The 22560-nt window shown below is 38.7% G+C and overlaps 1 long non-coding RNA gene across 3 annotated transcripts in view; it reads left to right on the top strand.

The window, feature by feature from the left end:
• Positions 1 to 22560, top strand: part of LOC105146130 (uncharacterized) — a 62127-nt gene that overhangs the window by 24792 nt on the left and 14775 nt on the right. The window contains exon 1 of one of the 3 annotated variants that reach the window (XR_846145.2): positions 19084 to 19401. The exons of 1 other annotated variant lie outside the window; for it this stretch is intronic. This is a non-coding gene — a long non-coding RNA (uncharacterized LOC105146130). Of the gene's footprint in view, positions 1 to 19083; positions 19402 to 19429; positions 19672 to 22560 lie in introns of those variants that run through there. One more of the 3 variants, XR_015547148.1, reaches the window with a different exon arrangement.

The raw sequence follows: 22560 nt of genomic DNA, 5'->3' as shown, positions 1-22560 counted from the left end.
TTTCTTTAATCGTTCCGTAAGTTCTAATTAAGAGATCCTTGTTTTTCGAATCATCGCTCACAACTTTTCTTTTTTCTTTTGATTTTACTATTTTTATCCACTGACACGTTAAGATACGTCGAAAAGGTCGTCAACCAGCCGGAGGGTGACGGTAAATTGAATCGACCTAAGCAGCAGCCACCCTTCCACGAATTTCGCTTTGGCAGTTCCTCGCCTACGCCACCCCTCAGCCTCCACTCGGCATTTTCGATGTGGACGCTGAGCTGACCGAACCACTATCAGCTAGATATTCGCTGGCGTGGCGTTTGCGCCCCATTTTATTAAGGAAGTCTCACCCTGGCCCCCGAACCTCTGCAGTCCATGTCACGAAATCCTACAGCGCAGAACTTCTCGTAACACGTGCGACAACGTACACCTTCGTCCTTCCGCACGTAAACTCTTTCTTTTTCTTCTCTATCCTTCTTATTGTCGTCTAATGAAATTGTTTTCTCTCCTTTGAATATTTTTCTTACGTATATGAAAAACAGTGGCTTTGCTCGCAAATCAACAAATACGTGATGAAGAAGAGATAACAAAACAGTTTTTTATAAATCAAGGATTTCAAATGCTTCAACGATAGGTTAATTCTAATCTATTTTATAAAATTTCAAGCTTTTTTATTAAGATATTCTAGATAAAAAATTGATAGCTTATGACAATAATATTGAATTGGAGAAGAACCTGCAGATAGTGCATCACATCTCTAAAGTTATAATTTCTAAATTACTAATTAGAATTTATAATATATTACACTATAGTTTTGTCTTTTATATTTGTTGCAAAGAAGAAAATTTATAATGACAAACGAATTATTGGTTGATCTGTAACAGTTATCCGTTGCATTTACAATATCATTGCCTTTCAACAGAAATCTTATTACGATTTAATACGATCTTCGCTAGTTAGAAAAATAACACGAAAAGAATGAAACGTCCGGTGAAAAGAATTTTCTTTACAATTTTTTTCAACGCATGACAGAAGCCTTCGTAAGCCACATTTCCGTGGCCCCAATCTCGCGAAAGAAGGCCCGTCTGGTCGTCAGAGATCGCGGAGAGTAATAAAAAATATTCCGCGAGCTCGGCAAAGGGGGATGAGGGTCGACCACCGGGGTTCCATCATTAAAGGAAATTATAACAAAGTGGTTCTCCTCCGCGAAACGTCGGGGGCTGTCATTTGGCGGCGTGGGCCCCGAGTGTCCGCGGGATGAGAAGAACGCGGGTGGCGTTGAAGAAGGAACGAATAGAAAGGCTGAGTCAGTTCGCACGGAAAACGAATTGAAATTTTAATCGTCCACCCTCCCTCCCCCTCCCCCCTCCACCCCTCCCACCGCGTTAAATGCGTCCGCCACCTTGCCGGCTCTAACCCAGCCTCCCTTTCCTGCGACCCTCGCTAACCTCCAGCCTCCTTTTCCCGTTTCTTTCCTTTTTTCCTCTCGCTTCGTTCAGAGCGCGAACTAAATGCTTTTACGCGCGTCGCTATTATGTACCTCTCTCGCTTTTAAACCCGTGTTTATTCCTCACCCGACACCGGACATTTTTCTCGTTCAGCGAACGCGTTTCTCTGAGAAGACTGACGGGGTAATCAGGTGCAGTTTTTCTGCATATTCAATTCGTAATTTAGTTAAGAGCGGTTTTGTGCATTGACACTGCTTGGAATTATGAAAAATGTACGAAATTACGGCAGATAATTTCATCGCGTGTTGAGAAATAATGAAAAGTGAACATCTGTCTGATTTATGAACTAGTATACGCTTGTGAAACTTAAACGAGAAAGAGTTCTAATGCAATATCTAGTGCAGGAATAAAAAACGGACCTAGTATGTCATTGGTGAACAAGCATAAATCTTTACGTTGCGTTGAACATTTAAAAGTATCAGAGGAAATCATAATTCAAGACTGTCGCGCGTGTAATCATTGTAAACTATCATCATCTCTCATTTAAAAAAATCATACAAACATTTGTAATCATCAGTACTTACAATTACTTGTTACTTACAATTAGACAATTCAATATATCGACCTATTTTTCAATTCATCGCCTATCGCATCCTATGTTAACGAATAATAAAGACGTTTGACCCAAAAGATTACCATAACATATAATACTATTGTCAGAAGTGTCTGCAAGCCGCGATTACGACGAACGGACTCTTCTCACTGAAAGGTGCCGTTTTATTCCCCAAAGGATACGGCAAAAGGTGCGAATAAGGTCACGTACGGCTCTGATCCCGCGCACTTAATGAAAGGTTGATCACCGTCACTGAGAATCTCGACAACCTCATCTTTCCGCACGTCCGTATCAAATTTTTGTCACACAGGAGTCATATTGGTCGGACGGAGGGAGAAGCCTCGACCCTTCGAGAGCCATTGAGAAACTTATTGAGAAATCGTGAAAGTCGATCGAGTCTCGAGCGACCTTTCTCGGCCACGTGCAACCCGTCCGATCGCGGTCAACCGTGTTCCGCCCTGGGGAGAAAAAAGGGAGCATTGTGTGAAATTAGAGCCCTTCTTATGGTAATTGGACCACTGTATGATTGCTGGTTTACCCGCGGCCCATCGCACTGCTCTTCGCGCGCTGCTCTTCGATGGGCCAACGACTTGGATCCGATATTGCTTGGGCACGTGTCGCATCGTGTTCTCTTTTTTTTTTTCCAGATTCGTTGCAGTCGACGTCTTCGACGTCTTTCGGGTCTTTTCGCGAGTGCGTCGCGTCGACGAATCAATTATAATCGAGAAGACATGGAACGCAGTGGCATCCTGAACGTTGAGCGTATCAACGTCAATCAGCTCCAATTCAATTTTGCTCTGAGCGCTCTATATAGAATACTTTATCGATAACAATTAAATCTCTTATTTTTCATAAATCTTTAAACTTTCTACTATGCGAATTATTATTCATGAAAGGGATTAATATATTACTAAAGTAGATTTAATTTGAAAAAGGACTAACACGAATTTGCATCATAATAAATGTGCTTATAGATTTATTAACCATTTTTCTCGTATAAATTAATTTATATACACGTATTATATACAGATTTATTGTAATAATTATCTTTGTATAAGAGACATATTTGCAAGAAAAAAAATTCATTTTACGACTATTATCATATCATAGTTATCATATAATAAATATAGTAATAAACTTATACTATGTGCATATTACATTGTATCGTAATATATGTATATAATAATCATTATATGTGTAATAACAGGTTTTTCATATCGTTATATCAAGCACGAAATGAATGCTAATTTCCCTCTTCGGCGGTGACCTATAATAATTTTTACGTGACGTGGTGATGAGAGTGATTTTTTTACATTTGCGATTTTATATTTTAACCAAGGATCTAAGCTCTGAATCAAAGGATAAAACATCGAAACACACGTTCTCTTTATCTATACGTTTCTTTCTCTTTCTATAGACATTAATATTTATATATCACGAGCAGAGTCACTCGGGCGATAGTAATTTCAGCAAACGGACATTTTACGACGGCGGCGTCTAGTTAGCAACAAAGAACCAGTTAATCAAGCGTTCTCCGGACGCTGACGTCTCAAGGTTACCGCAGCCTTTTTCCTTTCCTCTCTCATCGTTATCGTTATTGTCGAAACGATCGGACAACCGAAATTCGATTAAGAGAAAACGCAGCGATACCGAGCGTCGGATTCTGCTGGAAAAGATCTCGTATTTCCACCACGTTTCCCTTTCCTCCCCCTCTCTGTCTCTCTTTTTTCCCCCCGCCCCTTTCCTCTACGGTTCCCACAGCGTCTTCTTTGTCCGGGCCTGGTTCCGGAGCGGCTGGACCAAAACTAAAACTAGTTTAACTGCATTCTGACGTCATCCGCGGCGCGATTTGCCTTAACCTTGAACGTTCTCTCCCCACCTCTTCCCTTTCCCTTCCCGGTCGATTCGAGAGTGTACGAGATGCGAAGGGTTCAGGAAGGTACGCGCGGGATAAGGGGGAACCCACCTCCGAGGAGGCGAGGTACTCTCGCTCCTTTTGTTTGTCGCTGCGCGGCACAATTAAAGTTCGTTCACACGTTTTCCACGAATTTCAATCGCGATTCACCGCATAGGTAACCGCTCACCATTTTCTGCACAAATAATTATAAACTATGAAATCAGAATGCAGAAAAACGATATTGCGAATTTATATAAGACGAAGAATGTGATTTTGCGGTAACGTTATTAATTTAATTGAAATTTAATATTTAATTGAAGATGTAATAAAAGATTGAGAGTGATATTTTATCCAAAAGTGTCATGTTTTTAATGAAAAATGGTTATAATAATTAAATAGCTTGGATATAAAAGTATCATGAATGTATAATGCTTGACATATGTGTGTGTGTGTGCGTGTGTGTGTGTGTGTGTGTGTTTGATTCGTAAAAATAAATTATAAACGTATCGTTTTATTTATTTTGTGCGCTATAATGTGTAAATTGAAGCTTGTTATCAACCTGCGGTTAATGTGCGAACGGAATCAAGAGGATTAATTTGCGATCAACACCTGCTGCGTCCTGTATGACCCTCACGTTCGTACAACAAAGGGAGGGAGGAGAGCACAACGAGCCTCAATCTGTCTCATTCCTATCGTAACGATATTCCTTACCGAACGCGAAGGTTTCACCTCGCGAGATGAGACAGGAAATAATTCAAACCGCGAAAACCTATAATTTCCGGGGGTCGCGTCTCCCACGAGGGAGATCTTATCGTCGGACGCACGAGAGAGAGAGAGAGAGAGAGAGAGAGAGAGAGAGAGAGAGAGAGAGAGAGAGAGAAAAAAAGGCCGGAGAACGAAGAATTATTATCGATACTATTGGTAAATACAGAAATACCGTTCCCGCGGGCGAATACCGCGGGGACCAGTTTCGTGGTATTCACATTAATTTTCGATGCGTCGTTGATCCGCCATGCGGTTCGATTTCTTCTTCTTCTCCATCTCGCGTCTTGATCCGGCTCTCGCCCTCACTATAGTCCTTGTCTTCGTTCCTCGTCCTGGAACGCAGGAACGCGAAACCAACGAGAACGGGGCATAAAAATCGAGAGGACCTTTGTCCTCGTCCGCTTTGTTTCACGCGAAAATTTACCAATGATATCCGAAAAATTCAATTAAATTCACGAGAGAAAATAGAAATAAGAAATGGACTAACAATTTGTAACAGCAAAAGATATGATTTTCGTTTTACTTGAGAATATATAATAATAATTTTGAACGTGTGATAAATTAGTTCACTCACGTTTATATCGTTGAAATGCGAAACATTAGTATGAATGTACAAATATCATTTAAACTTAATTCATAGCTGACGTAATTAAAAAGTACATTTTTTTTGAAATATTTATTTTGGAAAAGGGCAATATTAGGATGCTATTATTAAAATCATCTAATAATCATCTTTGTTACAAGAATATGTTACATATTAAGGTTAGGTTTTTTTTTCTTAATGATGTTTTAAATGTCAAGTTTTAATACGTAACTAATCATATTTACCAAAAAGAACTTTAGTTTACTACGGTTTTAGATACGCTATAAAAGAGAACATAAAAGTACATGATATTGGAATTCTACATATCTAAATGGATTTTGTTTGGATATTTTTAGACAGTAATAAAGCCGACACATACATTTACATACACATAATTAAAAAAATTAACATATATAATTTATTCATAACAAAATCATAAAACTCTGATATTATATCATATTAAAAATTAATAATTAAAACTTCAAAAACAAAGAAAAAAACAGAAAAATTAACATAAAAAATAATTAAGAATACAAGAAAAAATGACAAATACTTATTTTTTTTATATTAAAAACAAAAACGAATAATCAAGAATTATAAATTAACGCTCGAATGTTAACCTCTTAATTTATCGCGTGTAGACAAAATTTCCATTCTATTAACAGAAAAGATTCTAACGAATCATGATGGATGATTCATTGTTTTGCCGAGGAGACGAGAACATTGGAGATGTAATCGTGTCGCATCAGTTAAAGCTTAATCTATTTGCCTTTAGAACACAAAGTAAATTCTTTCGTTCAGTTTTTTTAATATCCCGCAAAAGGATTACAGCGATAATAATTAACGTGAAAACATTTTATTGCCACGGAATAGCTTCCGCATTCTTGGTACTTTATTTCCAAAGATAATTAAATATAACCATTTATTACGATTTACGTTATCTTAAATTATAACTTTTACCGTGGATACTAGTATTGCTTCAAATTACATTTAGGACTCATTATATTTAAACCTATGCCTCGATCGTTAGAAATTTTTAAAGATAAATGAATTATCGATTGTAATCGAGCATAAAATCATTACTTACATAAAGTTTTATTATTAATTTTATTCTTTTTTAATAAAGATAAAGATCTCTTTATATAATATGAAATATAATCATGAAATTTCAATATAATACATTATATATTAATACGAAAAATATCTGTTTGTCATAATTGAAAACTTATTTAATAATTTATTAAGATTTAATTAGATTCAAATTATTTTCGTCGTGTATTGCTGAAAAAATTGTTGTCGGACTAACTTATTTGCACGAAAAAATATTATCCGTTTTTTCTCGCAGATTTGCTTGTTGCAAGTTTCCTCGAAGATAATATAACTTTGTTCGGGACGTTTAACTCCATTCTGAACATCTTGGCAAAATATTACGTCACCGGGGGTTTAAATGAATTTATGACGCCTAAGTATTACACTTTGAAAGTTTTGTACACCCCGCTACGCGAATATTAGCATGGAACTTTCTTTATCCAATATTCCCTCTTATCTAATATTCATAGCCAATCGTTCGTCTTTAGCACCGCATTTATTATTATTCATGTTTCACTTGTCGCTATTCATCGTGAACTATGACATTTAACCAATGACAAGACATCATTACATATTGTCACACGCGTCTCGATTTTTCTTTTTATTTTTCTTATTTTAATTTTTCGTCTCATTACTTCACTTTTCAAAATTTCGGAAATCATTTCAAGACTTTGTTTTATTTCAAGATCACATTTTGTAACGATATAAAAATACAACACTATAAAAATAATTTCAAAAATTAATTAAAAGGCAAAATATTAGGTATATAAACAATGAATTTTGAGTTATAATATAATGGTAAAAAAAATTAGAACATATATTTAATGCACGCACAACTTGACATCACCCAACAAGTGAACAATTTTCAAGTCTGCTTTTACAGCAACAAGTAACGTAGCATTAACGTGACTTCTATTTCGACATCAATTTTCATCCGTCAGCTGAGAGAGGTTCTTCTGAGAATTATCTTGTCCTTCGTGTGCCGGCGAGTCACGATGTCACGGGAAAGAACGGATAGTCGTGAGTCAAAGGAAATTAGGGCAATCATAATTTGCTGCGGCGCATCGGCTGGGCGATAAGAAGGCCCAAGTACACTTGTTCGCGGGGAATATCCAGGCACGAAGTCGCGTTGGGGATTTCGGTGAGGTGGAACGTAGAGTGAGGTGCCGACGCAAACTCCATTGTTTCGCGACAACAATGTTGTATATCGGGTGTTTCTAGTACCTGCACAAGGGGAGCACGAACAGTATGCATCCGCGCTGTATTATGCGAAATCTCAGGTGGGAAACGACATCAGGGCGGTCTTTACGTCTTACCGAGACATGCCAACGTAACACATGCATGACGATGCACATTCAATCGCTTTATTATCACAAATTTTCATTCTGAAATATTGATACACCAGCTGAGTTGGAACACCGATATTAGTTTGCATTTGCCAAAAATCCATCCTGTCCAAATTTTCATTCTTGGAGTGAATCCGAGGTGATTATATAACGCATTAGGGATTTAATTAATTTAAGAAATGAGAGAGATGATCACGTGTTAAAATTCCTATAGTTGGACTTGGTCACAGCAAAGTTTAGTAGATTCTCGCTAATTATTTATGATCGATTAAACGATATACATTTTATTAATTAAAGAAACGACACACAACGAATAGTACAAAAAATTGAAATTGTCTTTCTTTTTTATTAAGGCTTAGTTAAAATAGAAATACAGAATGAGAAACAGGCTATTCTTTTATACTTTTATTATCAAGTTAGAAATCAAATCTGCAATTATATAGCTCGCCTTTTGTTTATAATTAATATTTTTATTTATACCGCATTTACATATGTCATTCTTTATTATTTGCATTTAATAAAGTTATTATTATTATTACAATAGCAAATCTGTATACAGATCTGACAGTAATACTTACACAAAAAATAGGAAATATTCGAAAAATAACTGAAAGAATAAAAAGTTTGTGCCTGTTGGACATCTGTTAAACATGTTTCCTAAATTATCAATGTGCTATTATTTTACCAAAACAACAACGACAAAAAGTAAAATAATAGTTTGCTGTTTCCTTTTGGAAAATAGGATGTCGACATATTTGCAGAAAGCTCTTATTGTATCCGATAACCCACAGGAAGGAAATTTCTTTCACATGGTGTCCATGTGCTGCAGTTCTGCGACGTACCGAATGGTTGTTGCCAGTTTTGAAAATCGCCGACACGCAGAAATGCAGAGAGTTTCGCGAACGTGTCATCGTATCGGCGGGAAAACATAGCCGACGAGGAGAAGAGCGTCATTGCGATAAATCATCCCGTCCGACAGGCATTGAACTTCGCGGCGAGAGATTTTCTCACCCTGGTTCCGGGCCAATCGGCGTGTCGTATTCCGGCCGCAACCCCGTCCGCTCGGCCAATCACGGTAGGACGCGGCACGATGATCGATGACCGAAGAAATTACCGATTGTCGCCGCCACGACGATCGTTCCTTCTTCTCCCTTCATGCGCTTCTGTTCCCCATGAACGTGTTCCTCCTCTCGCCGGCGCGCAGAGCTATTTCCTCGCCGATAATTATTCGCGCTGACTAGACGAGATCATCTTCCCCCGGGACGTTGTCGATTCGGCTTTTGAAAGGATTTGGAGCAGCTCGTTTGCCGCCGGTCGATATTTCTTCATTTCAAGATAACGCGCGACTAATTCGTAAAAATGACCTTTAAAAGGTGAGCATCTGACAATGATGTCTAAATTTCTACAGTCAATTTTTTAACACTTAAAATTGCATAGTGATATGTATTTTTGAATCTGATCTTTTTTTAACAACGAGTGACCGATATTTTTTTAACAATGATAAAATACCTTGTTTAATTTGACGCTCTTATCTCACCCTCGATGACCCAAAAATGCGCAGATAGACTTGAACGGACGATTACTTCTCCATGCACCAATTACGATCGGCCGGAGCTAATTTAGATCCTCGAGAGTTAATTTAAAGAGGCTACCCTTCTGAGTCCTAAAATAATGCAAACGTTCTGGTGTTATCTGCTCGCAGAGAATATGTAATATCTTTACGAGGGTGCATGTCAATAACTCCGTGTAAGTTTTTCAGAGGGTTGATAGAAGTGGTTAGTCTGTCATCGCAAAGGTTGTGTTACCATACGATAACGTTTCGATATTTTTTTTCGTTGTCATGAATTGAATCGAATTCCTCTGTTATTTTAAAATGAATCATGTTCGAATTTTCTAATTATTTTTTTAAATAATAATATATGATATGTAACGTGTCTGTTTTAGAAGTGTAATTAAAAAATTATTGAATCTTGTATTTTTTTATGAAGTTTTGCGACAATTTTTTGTTGTAACTCTCTCCAGCATAGTTAAATAAAATTTTAATGTTGTCATGAATTAATCGAAATACAAACTGTTACACTTTTATTTAGAAATAATATAACAAATGCCTGTTTTTCTAATCGATTTCTGCTGCTTATTCTTGATTTCCAAGTAAATAGCTGTTTATCTATCAATATGCATATCAAATACATTATTCTAAATCCGATCAGGAAGTCGAAGTGAACCGAAGTGTAAAGTGTCGCTCGGAGGCTCTTTAGACATCTCGTCTACAACGAGATTAGATATTGCAAATAGACTTGGCTTATCTCGGCCGAAACGACCGGCTGGACTTCAACTCCCCTCGACGATAAGGCTGACATTGGCGAATTTCGTGCTCTCTTTTATGATTCGACAACTGCTACTCACATTTGCATTTTTCCTGAATTTTCCATTCCCATCCAATTTCGATAATACGATTTCACCGGTCGTTTTTTGCGCTTTCGAAATTTCAGATTTAGATAATATTGACTATTTTTTTTCACTCGTATATAACGTTTGTTTAATAGAATAGCGTTTGGAAGAATGGACACAACTCAGATCGAAAGATTTCAATTATTGAGTCAAGTTTCAATTATTGATAAAGACATCTTAGCGAAATATATTAATTACAGATAATTATTGATACATTAAAATTTAATTAAAATCTAAATTACAAGTTTAAACATAATTTTTGAGACAATCACCGACATAAAATATATTGCTGATTCTTTAAATGTTTATCAATATATAAAACATTAAATAAATTTCTTCTTTTTAGATATACATTACATACAAAACGTTTCGTAATTTGTGCCTCTGAATAAAACTCTCCTTATAAAATTTAGCTCAACTAGATGAATAACGATCGCAGAAACACTATTAAAAGGCAACACTATAAAAAGGCAAGTTCTACGTGGAAATTTTTTAAAACTATTATATATATTACTCTCCTACATTCAATCGTTCGTAGAGTTTACATTTTTTTATTCGCGTTCTTCTAAATTTCATTAAACTTTTTTAATATCGGCAGGTACAAAGGAAGTTAAATAACGAACTTTAACGTTCTCATTATCGCGGGACAAGCACAGCTCAAAGAGCTTAAAAAGCGCGACGAAAAGTGGGTCATCTTGACAAAATTATACGGGAAGGGTTATCGTCGAGTATGCATACGTATGCAACCACGTCGCGCGCGCGCGCGCGCGTGTGTGTGTGTGTGTGAAACTAAAACACGCTGCGAGGTAATGAGCCGCCCCATCCTCCAACGTCCGAATGGTTAACATTCTTATTCGTATTCCATTCCGGTACGCGACATCTCGTGCCGCGTTTTACGCTGCAGTTATCTAATGTGGCCGGGATTCGCTGTGCGACACGTTCGCACATCATTTTGTAACGAACACGTGAACATGCTCCGCTAAAATCCAACGACAACCATTTGCTTCATTTAGAAATTAAACAACTTAAGTGATATATTTCCCGAGAAAAAAAATTTAAAGAGAAGGCACTCGTGGAAGGTACATAACATTGTTGTTTACGATTCAATTTAAAAAGGCATTTTTTTAATATATGGAAATGATTTAAAAATTCCTTGTGTCAAGAAATTTTTCATATTTTACAGAAAAACAAAATTCTTTGAAAAATTTATTTAAACGAGAAACGTGAATGAGAACAAATAATGCGCGCAACAATGAAATAAATAATGGTTTATCGTCACATTTTTTAATATCAAAAAGCAAAAACGATAAATGTGACGATTCGTTAAATATCAAAAAGAGAAGGAATTTGTTGGAATCAGTTATAACTGAAGACATTTTTCCTGAAAAGAATCTTTCAACATCGTTAGTGTCTAGCTTTTATTCTCTCGCTTTATACATGGATATTCTGAATGTGAATTTTTCTAATGGTTTTTTTCGAATATTAAGTCTTCTCTCTTTCTCTCTCTTCGATGAAACTCTCGTGTATTTTTTGACATCGGTGTTAATATTACATCTGATTACGTTAATTTTATTCCAAGTTGTAAAAAAAATATGTATTAATATATCTTATGACTCCAAGCTTTGTCATTATAAGAGAAGGATTCGCATCGACGATTTGTAGAAAAGGATACATTGATTTCCGACAGTAATGGAAATAAATCGCCATCGAATTATCTCTAAGGGGTGAGCTACGTGGTATTTCTCTCACGGTGAAGTTACCAGCGACAGTTCCATTTCTCGAGCGGAACGAGATAAAGAGTCTTTAACGAGCACTATACTCTTCTTTGCCAATAAAAGAGAACTTCGTCCAACGTGTCCGTCGGGACGGAATGCATGGTTCAACTTTTATTGCGAAAATTTGTGAAAACACTGTGATGGAACACTACTTGACTATATTAAAAACGCTCGTTTTATTACTAGGAATAAAATTTTGTTAGAAAAAGTTCTGCTTTCTTTATTTTTTCTAAGATACCTATAATATTAATAATTATATTATATAGATATTAATAATTATCATTAAATATGTAGAATATCGACTATATACTTTTTCATTTAATATTTGTCTGTCCTTCGATACAGTGAATTTATTTAAATATAGATAGAGATCTGTAACTGTTAAGCACTAAATTTTTTAAGTGTAGATTTTTATACCAACTAATTTTAATATCTTGTTAGTACAACTTTCATGATAGAATTAGAAATCTTCCTAAACAATGATACATGACCGCTAGTGTAACATAAGCAAACGTGCAGAATTAAATAGATCTTTGGTCCTACAGAAATATGGAAGAATATTTATTCACAACGTTGGCTCGCCATTAACGTTGCTCGTGCAACAAAAACATCCGACATCCTGCGTTTGGCGTTGACTGGTCCAGATGATGTCTAAGAACATAATGTACATGTACACACGTATACATGCATATAGTCAAGGAACATCGTAAATCCACAGACCGAGGTCGAGCTAATAGCGCTCGGCCCATGCAATGTTATTAATCACGCGAACGGCCTGGAAGGGTCTCGCGAACTTAATTAATTAAATAATATAATAGCCGAAACTAGGGAGGTATAACCTCGCTCTCTGTCTCTCTCTCTCGCCCTTCGCTTTTCCCCGTCATCCCTTCCTTGCGCTACTATGCTTCTTCAACCCCCAGTCGTCCGCCCTCTTTCGCGCGTATCGGAAGCGTCCATCAGCCCCAGCATCCCTGAGGCATTGTTTCTCTTCGCTGTCCAAACCTTGTGGCGAACGCGTAAGATATCGCTACGATGCGATTGTACAACGAAACCATTTTCTCTCTCTTTCTCAACTCTCTTTATTTACTTATCCATCTATCTTTTATCCCGTCTCACTCTGCTTGGAGAAATCTAATAACAACAGGAAACTACGTCGCTGTGTCAAAATGTTTATAAAATAGCAACTTATTCAATTAACTGATATTAATTGCATTACAATATCCTTAACTTTAATAGAGTATGTTTATTTTTGTACGTACAATAGATTCTTTTGCTAAGTCATATATAAAAGACAACATATTTTTAATAAGATTTTGATAATATTGGCATACCAAATAATTGTGTCTAGAAGAGTCTTATACTTAAAAATTCAGTTTTTTTAATGAATTTATTAATATTTATCTTTACTATGCTGAAGTGATTCTTAACTCTAAACGACAATGTCGTTATACAATATTATCGTTGCGCAAGTATTATATACTCTAAATTCTTTCAAGTGGAATCTTACTCTAAAAAGTGAAAATTAAGCTAGTCTTAAAAAAGAGTGATTCAATTTTCCATCTTTAAGAGATTTCACTCTAAAAATTTTAAAGAGTATGGTGAAAAAGCTGGTCAATACTATCGCTAAGAGAGAGTAGAGAGAATTCAGCAAAATTCCATTGTTACACAATATTTCTAGTTGCTTTCATATTAATGAGCGCATGCTCTCGAATCAATCATTTCTCTGGATTCAAGAAGATCACATTCAATGTATCTCCTTCGATAACTCCTGAGTCGCTGCACGGAAAGAGATTCGTGTCGGTCGATCCTCCCTCTTCGCCCCCATCCTCGTACCCCTTCCTGGTCATCGCTTTATCAGTGGATGCTCGTTTGGCGCCGGCGGCATGCATCATTAAGCTTCCAGCGTGCCGTAACGCCGACGAGGCTTACTCGCACGAAGCACAGAGTCCACATACACGCTCTACCGCCCGACATTCCCTCGTAGCCTCCCTCGAAACCGTCCACCCCCGCATTTTCCGACCACCCTCTGCCATCCTTCTACGTGTCTCTTGCTCCCCCCGCCCCCGCCTTCTCCTCTCCTCTCCTTTACACGTACGCTCATATACTCACGTACGGCAGATACTCGAGCTTTCGCGTAGACTCTCACGCGTCCGTATGCTTACACATACGTGTGTATGTGTGACGGGCAGATGTAATAAGAGCGTGTACGTGTGCACGCGTGCACACGTGTCCACATATAAGGTACACAGACGCACACAACTCGCTGTCACCCTTTCGCGTTCCACCACCCTCGCGCTCCACAGCCCAATTCCCCTTAACGCTAATTTATCTTAATTACATTCTACGCGCGTCGGCATGCGTCCGTGTTCACGCGAGCACGTATATGTCGGCTCGTGAATGTGTGTACGTACGCCGGTGACATGTCGACGATGTGGTCGAAACATAAATGCTTCCCTTTGCCGACGTGTGGAATTTTCGAAGGATACACTTACAGGTACATGAGCGGAAAAGTTTATTCATAATAGTCGGATAGTCAAAATATGTTTAGTTGAAGGGGGAACTTTGTATTAAGAGTTTTCCTCGAACGCGCGTAAACTTATAAGTTAGGAGTTTGAAGGCAATATATAATTTTAGTGAGATTAAATTTTCATGCAAGCACCGGCAGTAAACGATATATTAAAAAATACTGCAATCGTTATATCGACGAAAAAAATTGAAATTGTATAACATATAAAATTATAAATAAAATTATATGATATTATGCCTTATATATTATCTCTTCAATTTTTATATATCTTTTGTTGCAATAGAAAAACGAATCCATTCTTTGATGAAAGTAAGTTATTTCGTTTATTTAGAATTTTCTTTGAACGTCACTCGTGCGTGTTTTTGAAATTGATTTATTTAATAATGCTATAAAATATTTATTATATATAAATATTTATTATAGTTATTATTACTCAGAAAAGGTGAGTAAATCGATTATTTTTCAAATCTGAACATATTAAAACTATTGATTAATAGGTGTGTGTATGAGTATGAACACATGCCTAACTCATTCGTATGACAGTGTAAATGTAAGAGTGTAGTTTATTCGCGCGTGACAGAGCTTCGTTTACACGTATACACACGCGTGTACACTTGTAACACGCGAGCTTTAATCTTCACGTCACGAAATATCCGCCTCGGTGTCCGTTCAGGGTCGAATTTCGACGGTGTGGTCTCTTTATCTTCCTCTCTCATTCTTTCGCTTCTCTCTCTCTCTCTCTCTTCATCGATCGCCAAAATTTCTTGGTGACGCTATGTAGCTAGTTCCTCTTTTCTCCTCCCACGCCATCGTAAGTTTGCCCGTCCAATTTTGTGTAGTTTACAGAATCGTACGATTTTCTGAATTAATAAATTTTCACAGAGCACTGCAGTTCCCCTCCTCTCGTTTTAACTTAGTCGCAGGTTTGCTGTGTTTATATGGCGTTCTAGAATTCCGGTGCAATGAAGATACAGAATGTCGGATACTGAATGTCGAGAATTTAGAACGATAAACATTGTAATTGCATGCACATGTAGAAATAATGTAAAGAAAATTAAGACTATCATTTTCTTAATTATTATAGGTATACAAAAAGATAAAAGCTTTTCTTTTGTAAATATTTTGGTCTTCAGAAATGATCGAAAAAATTATTAGAAATTAAAACTCAGAATTCTCAATATTAAACAATAAGATAAAAAATAATAAAAATTCAGACGAGGATAATGAGAGTCATACGCTGTTGTAGAAGCGAAGAGATAGGAGAAGCAGATAATCCTCAGATGTTGATAGTTATCTTTATTTTATTTCGAACGTTTCGGCTCACTTTGGAGTCTTCATCAGCGACTACCAAACCAAAAATGATTCTTCCATTGAGAGCAAGTCACTTGCAGATTGGCAGAAATGCAGCATTCATTACACTCAATGGAAAACGAAAAAATGAAGCTCAGAAATAACGATTCACAATCATACAATTAGATAAGAAAGTTACACTGTACATTACATATATTATATATCGTTTTTCTGAATATGATTTCATATGTCATTTAAAATTCTCAATATTATATTTCAATTATTTAAAGCTTACGAATTCTTATAACAATGATTTATGTATGTTATAAATAAGAATGTTAATTCCTCCCGTAAATAATAATAAATTTTGAACTGCCCCTTATACATTTATTCTAAAATAGTTGGCGTTCTTTCGGCATTTGTTACCCCTTCGATTGTTAGCTCTCACCGATCGAATGAGAAGGCTGGATATATGAAGCGGCACATAGAACCCCATACGATTGGAGAGGCCGTGGCGGCGCGGATGGGGGTTGGATCGCGCGTTTATCTTGAGATTGAGCATTAGGATTCAGTATATAGCGCCGGCCGTGCCGCGGGAAGATAAGGGGGTAATTTCTGTCCGCCGAGTGGGGTCAGAACTGCCCGTAGCTCATCTCCGCGTACATATATACGTGCCACCCCCGTGGCGACTTGGCCGAGCCTCCGTGGCCGAAAGTCGTTTCCACGATCTTAGGGACAAGGGCTCGGCTTAAGCCCCATGCAAATTAGATACGGGATCTTATGGCTGCAGATATGCCGCGGCATGACAGCGGGATAGTCGAGAGGGAGCGGCGGTCAAAATGCTGTTAATAATTAGTGTCATAGAGCGGTTTACCTAAATGATTCATCGGCCGAGGTTTATAGAATTTTGTTGGCACTATAATAACACTCGTTAAGATTGAGGCCTCAAAATAATGCTCAGCAACGAGATTTACTCTCTTATGTTATGATAATGTTGAAGAAAATGGAAGATACACGCAAACCGTTTATAAAATATGATACGAAAATAAAAGTGCACGAGGGTGAGTACACGAAGTGACTAAGAATTAAGAAATACTCAAAAATTGTACTAGTCACTTTGAAATAATTTTGTGGCGTATATACATACATACGTATGTATGTGTTTACGTGCACGTGTAAATGTGGTTCCTTTAACGATAGCGGCTCCGACGACACGCAGCGTTCTGGGAACTAAATGCGGTGCGTGCACCGAGAAAACATATCGCGTAGCGTTGCGTGACATTCCAAATATCTGAGCTAAAAAGCGGCTTTCGCGATAATGACGACGTAGCACAAGATCAGAACGATTCCGACTGCCAGGCATCGCCTGTCACGCCTGTTTTCTACACGCCGCGCCGAGCAAATTACTCCGCGACGCGTAACGTAACATCGTTGCGATTCTAATTGAAGTTGCGTGTCATTCGCAAGACTTTGCGATGCATGATCGAGAAGAAGACCGAGAGCCAAGGACGCGAATGAGTTTTGACATCTGCGATCTGTGAAAATGGATCCAATCGTTAATCTTTTTTCTCCCGTTCTTCTTCTTCTTCTTCTTCTTCTTGTTTGTCTTCCAATTTCTTTCCAACGCATCGCGGTAGAGAAGTCGGTAGATGGTAAAGAATAGTCAAAATAAACGATGACGCTAAGAGACGCGGTAATTGTACGTTCGTGAGAAAAATCTGTGTTGGTACATTTCTCGTTTTGTCGAGCATCGTTTGTCTGAGAAAGTATTATTTAAGATTCGAAGTATCTTATATTTTAAGATTTTAAGTTAAAAAATTAAATGAAGATGAATAGAGATGAACGCACAGAAGTGAAATATATAAATATGATTTTAGTATACCATGGATCATTTGTTTTTAAATTGCCTGTGTAAAAATTTAAAAGACGAAACAACCTCTTAAATTCCCTCAAGAAGGAGCTACTTTAATCGACAACACAAGGATCAATTTTTCAAAATAAAGAGGAATTTCTTAATTGAGTGGTCTTCCTGATTATTAGGAGGACAAAGTCTTTCCAATGAGAGTGCTGTTCGTTTTTTCGGAGGGAGGCTATGCCGTAGAATTTTCGTATGAGTCAAAGTCCACAAACCCCTTCTGATTCCAGCCGATACCCTGGAGACTGTTCTCGGATCAATGATGTAGGACAAAGATAGTATCCATACGTTGTATGCGAAATTAATTTAACGGCAAAGCACCGCTTGTTTTTTATCATTATTTAACGACTGTATGAAATCTTTACATCGTAATTTTCTATATTATAAATTATTAAATATTGTACTTCTAAAATTTATTTAAACTTAGTGAAAAATTAACATGTAAGCTGATTAAAAGTTGTGTGCCATAAATTAAACTTATTTAAACAAACAATTATTCTAATTTAAGTGTAATATTAATTAGATATATAAATACAATATAATACTTAATTAATATTTAATTCATAATACATGATAACAATTTTTTGATATATTGTTGCATTTAAGTAAATAAAAAAAAAATGTCAGAAAAATTCCAAAAGACTCTTACGCCATTGCACAGTCCGGTTGCTGCTCAAGATTGACTTAGGATTGAAAGAAAAAAAAATCGTAAAATACACACGCATTTATACAATGAACGCACACATTTTTATGTAACATAACTTAACGTTATAAAAAAGTCTAGTTTATAATAATGACATTAATAATTTTGACGTCAATTTTTTTCCAACATTATCTTTTTGCGTCGTAACAAAATATTTATCCCAATTATCAATAATTTCTTAAAATTTTACAAGTTTATAAATCCTTCAATCCTCGAGTTTAATACACGAAGTTTATTAATGTTTCTGCACACGAACAACCGTTATTCTTATTACAATGTTTAATAAATAAAAACAGTAGTTTACAGTTCCGTAAAGCACACATTGGTGTCCACGGCGGTGCTTTTGCGTTTACGCCTACGTAAGAGTAGTTCCTCCACCACGTTTAGGGATGGATCGCGCTAACAGTAGGAGGAACAGAGAAAGGAATCGAGAAAGAAAGGTGAAGAGAGAGAGACGAGAAAATCGAGAGGGAAGCGAGAAGGAGTGAGAGAGAGAGAGAGAGAGAGAGAGAGAGAGAGAGAGAGAGAGAGACGAGTAACGTAGACTTGAACAGAGGGGCACGTAAGGACGGAACCAAGGCGCGGGAGGAAAGAGGGTTGCGAGGGAAGAGAAGCGAGGTGGAAAGGAGGGTAGCCCTATCTCTCGTGCTCTCCTAACTAACATGTATTTTGCATAAAGCTTACATTACTTGAATTACAATGCTCCAGTGCCGTCTCGGGCCTCCCCGTCGCCTCCACCTCCAGCCCTCTTCCTCTCCTCCCGCCGGGAGTCTCGACCAACCCCTTCCCGCGGTTGTGTGAGGAGAGACGTCGGGATGTAAATTGCTTCCAGAGCCGTGCCAAGTTGGCGCGCAAGTGCTCGATGCGCGCGACATCCGCGCGTGTGTGCACCAAGTTTGCACGCGTGTATGCGCCATGCGGTGGGGTTGGATAGGTGCTGGGCGAGCGTGCGAGGATGTTCCTGGACAGCATAGCTCGACGCTATTACGTGCGGAGACTAGAGGGACGGAGATGGTGAGGGAAAATTCATTATCTCAGTCATTCCGGAGCGAGAGCGTTATCGGGCGCGATATAATTGATCGTTAAGCGGTCGCTCCGGGAGCGTCGGCGTTTTAGATCACGTCGACCGATAACGGTGCGAATTACCGCGGCGATTATAGAATTTAGAGGCGCTCAGGAGATGCGTTTAAATCGAAAGTCGCATGTTTCCATTCGAAAGTTAACACTTCGCATCGTTTAAATGCAACACCATCCTCTCGCTGAAAGGATTAAATTGTTACTTAAGTATGTGAGACGTGATTATATGAAAAATATTTTACAGAGATTAAATTAAGATAGAGATTAAACTAACTGCTGATATAATAACAGCTCTGTATCTTTATAATTATTATGGAACTATCCTATTTCTTTACGCGCGCGATACATGTGTATAGAAGAGAGGGATGTAAGGATCTTGTTCCTTTCTTCCCTCCCTTTTTAAAAGTCAGTTTAAGAATCAAATCAATAATCCGTCCGTAGTTAAACTACTGGACGCGCACATTATGAATTTTCCCCACGTCGGAAAAATTCGTCGAGTAACGCGAGTGTAAACGAAGGAAAAGCAAGAGGGGGACTTTTCGTAAGGAGTAACTCCGACACCCGGGGGAGTATCTACGTGTAGGGTTTTCCCGCGCCTCGCCGCGCCGGACACAGCCCTTATTGGCTTTTTCCACGCGTCCCTTTTTTTTTCATCCTCTTCCCTCCCCCGGCCTTCGTTCCTTACATTATTCACGCTTACGTGCCGGCATGAGCGTAACGAGAAGCATCGGCGCCCCTAGGATAATGGAACCGCGATGGCGAAGGACGCAAGTACGTGCGCGAACAGGAGGATAATTACGGTTCTGCGTCCTTGATGCGTGCCTATGTCCTCTCTTCCTGTCAAGGGATAGGAGGTCGCACGCGTACACGCACATTGCACGTACACGCGTGCGTTCCCCGGAACAGATCGAGCGGGGCTCTCGGTTACACAATGGCAGAGGATACCGGGTAACCCGATGACAAGGTGTAAATCATCGACCGGATTTCGTATCGCGTTCGAACGCGCGGAGCAACGATAAGTCGGACATTACCGACGTGTACGCTACGTGACAAACGGACCTCGCTTGAGTAACGGATGATGCATCGGCTTCTACGATCTCGAAAATGATGCATTGGATTTGCAGCGTGATTTGAAGGGAAGGTCTTTGATTTATCGTAAATGTGGCTTAGATCGTAAGACAGAAACTTGCCAGAACAGAACCGGTCTCCTAACTATGAGAAATGGTTTATTATCATCGGGAAAGAATATAATTTGCAATTTGAGTTACGTAAAAAATGAGCGATACATTTAAAAATGATATATATACGAGAAATATTGTTTCAATGTTTAATGAAGAGCATAATTTTGTAATTTCGAAAATTATCAAAAGATAGTTTTCTCTCTCTCTCTCAATGGATATTTGTTTTCATGGTTACTAAAGCATGTTAATCGCGTTGATTAACTCGACAAAGTTAGCAATTCTAACTCATTTAATTCGCCATAATTTTATAACTTGTAATGTACGATTTAACATTTCTGTGATAAATTCCGATAATACAAAGCTCGTAGGAAAACTTGCTCTTAGGAAAACGACTAAAACAAGGCGCATTACGAATTTATCAAACCGTCCGAAGAAAAATAGCCGAATTCAATCAATAGCACGCACATAGCGCGACCTAATCCACGTAAAGGGAAACCCTAAGGGGTGAGACTCGCGGGTCTCGTATCATCCAAAAACTATGACGCAGGTACATCCGTAAGTGGCGCGCCCCGCAGGATAACTTATTTAACACAGACAATGTACAAGACTCTACTTCGCGTACACGTTGGCAGGACGAGCTTGGTGAGCTACTTTGTATGTACGCACGCTGACATCTTACCCACCCTATCCGCCCTCCTTTTACCGTGGTCGAGGGGAGACTTCTGGGGGTGCGGGTGGACCAAGAGATCAATACCGGCGTCCCATGGACCAGAGCCACCAGCCACCCTCCCTTCTGCCGCCTCCCTTAAAGCGGACTCACGTGTGTGAGCGCCGGACCTCTTAGAATCACCAACCCCCAAAACCCACCCGCACCCAACCTCACAGCCACTACCGCCGTGGCAACCACCCTCGGGGCCATCTACTCTCACCCTTCGCAGCTTTAAAGCGATGTGTCCGTGTTAGAGCGCGGAACGAAACGACTACCATGAGCTTTTGAGACGCAAGATTCAAGAATGTTAATGCGAGATTCACCAGTTGATGCGAGATGTGCGATAATTACTGAGGATAATACCTGCGTGATTTATTTCTTAAATTTTCTAAGTGACAGCCTTATATAAATCGTTTCAGCCATTAAATTCGTATTTCAATTTTTGATTGCTGCAACCAATTTTTGATTGCGTTAACCTATCCGCAATTGGACTGCTACAGCCAATTAAGAATGCTGTGCCACGTTTTACCATCTAATTTGCTGTGCAGCAGCCAATCTTTTCTTTCAATGTATTCGAAATTGAAATTAATTTCTTAAATTTCGAATAGAGATGTGTGTACGTATATGTATATACTCTACGCGTTGGAAATGAAGTCTGCAGTATCTTCAAATCTGCCACCTGCAACGGCCGAGTTGACCGTTGCCCGTGAGCTGCAGGACGCATCGGGCAATCCCTTGTTTAATCACGCTGATAACTTATGCCGCACACATCCTCTCTTCCTCGCGCGGACGACGAAACAAAAAGACCGAGCCGAACCCGGAACCCGTTGAAGACGGACACTCCTATCACTCCGTTAGCCACTGTGAGTTTTTGCATCACAATTAATCCACGAACGTAATGGGCCCCGATCCTGGCCACCTGGTGCCCGGACGTCCTGCAGGACAACGGGCTCTCTTCCTTCTATCCTCCTTACCGTCCTTCGGACCGCGCCGATCCTCTCTTTTGGCTTTCATTACAAGAGGGAAGGGGGGAAAACGACGTGAGAGATGATGACCTGCATCTCACACGCCGCAGCATCCCGCTGGCGACCATAATCCTTCGTTGTGTCTTGCCGGGAGCTTTTTCTGCGCCGCGAGTAATGCTCGCGACGCGTTTTTGTGCACCTCGTATACGTTACGTCGTGTCCGACTGCATCGCACTGCTAT

The sequence above is a fragment of the Acromyrmex echinatior genome, chromosome 13 (genome assembly GCF_024713525.1).
Source record: "Acromyrmex echinatior isolate Ae372 chromosome 13, ASM2471352v2, whole genome shotgun sequence".
Lineage (NCBI taxonomy): Eukaryota > Metazoa > Arthropoda > Insecta > Hymenoptera > Formicidae > Acromyrmex > Acromyrmex echinatior.
The sequence above is the reverse complement of the archived record's forward strand: the minus strand, read 5'-3'. Positions and strand labels throughout refer to the sequence as shown.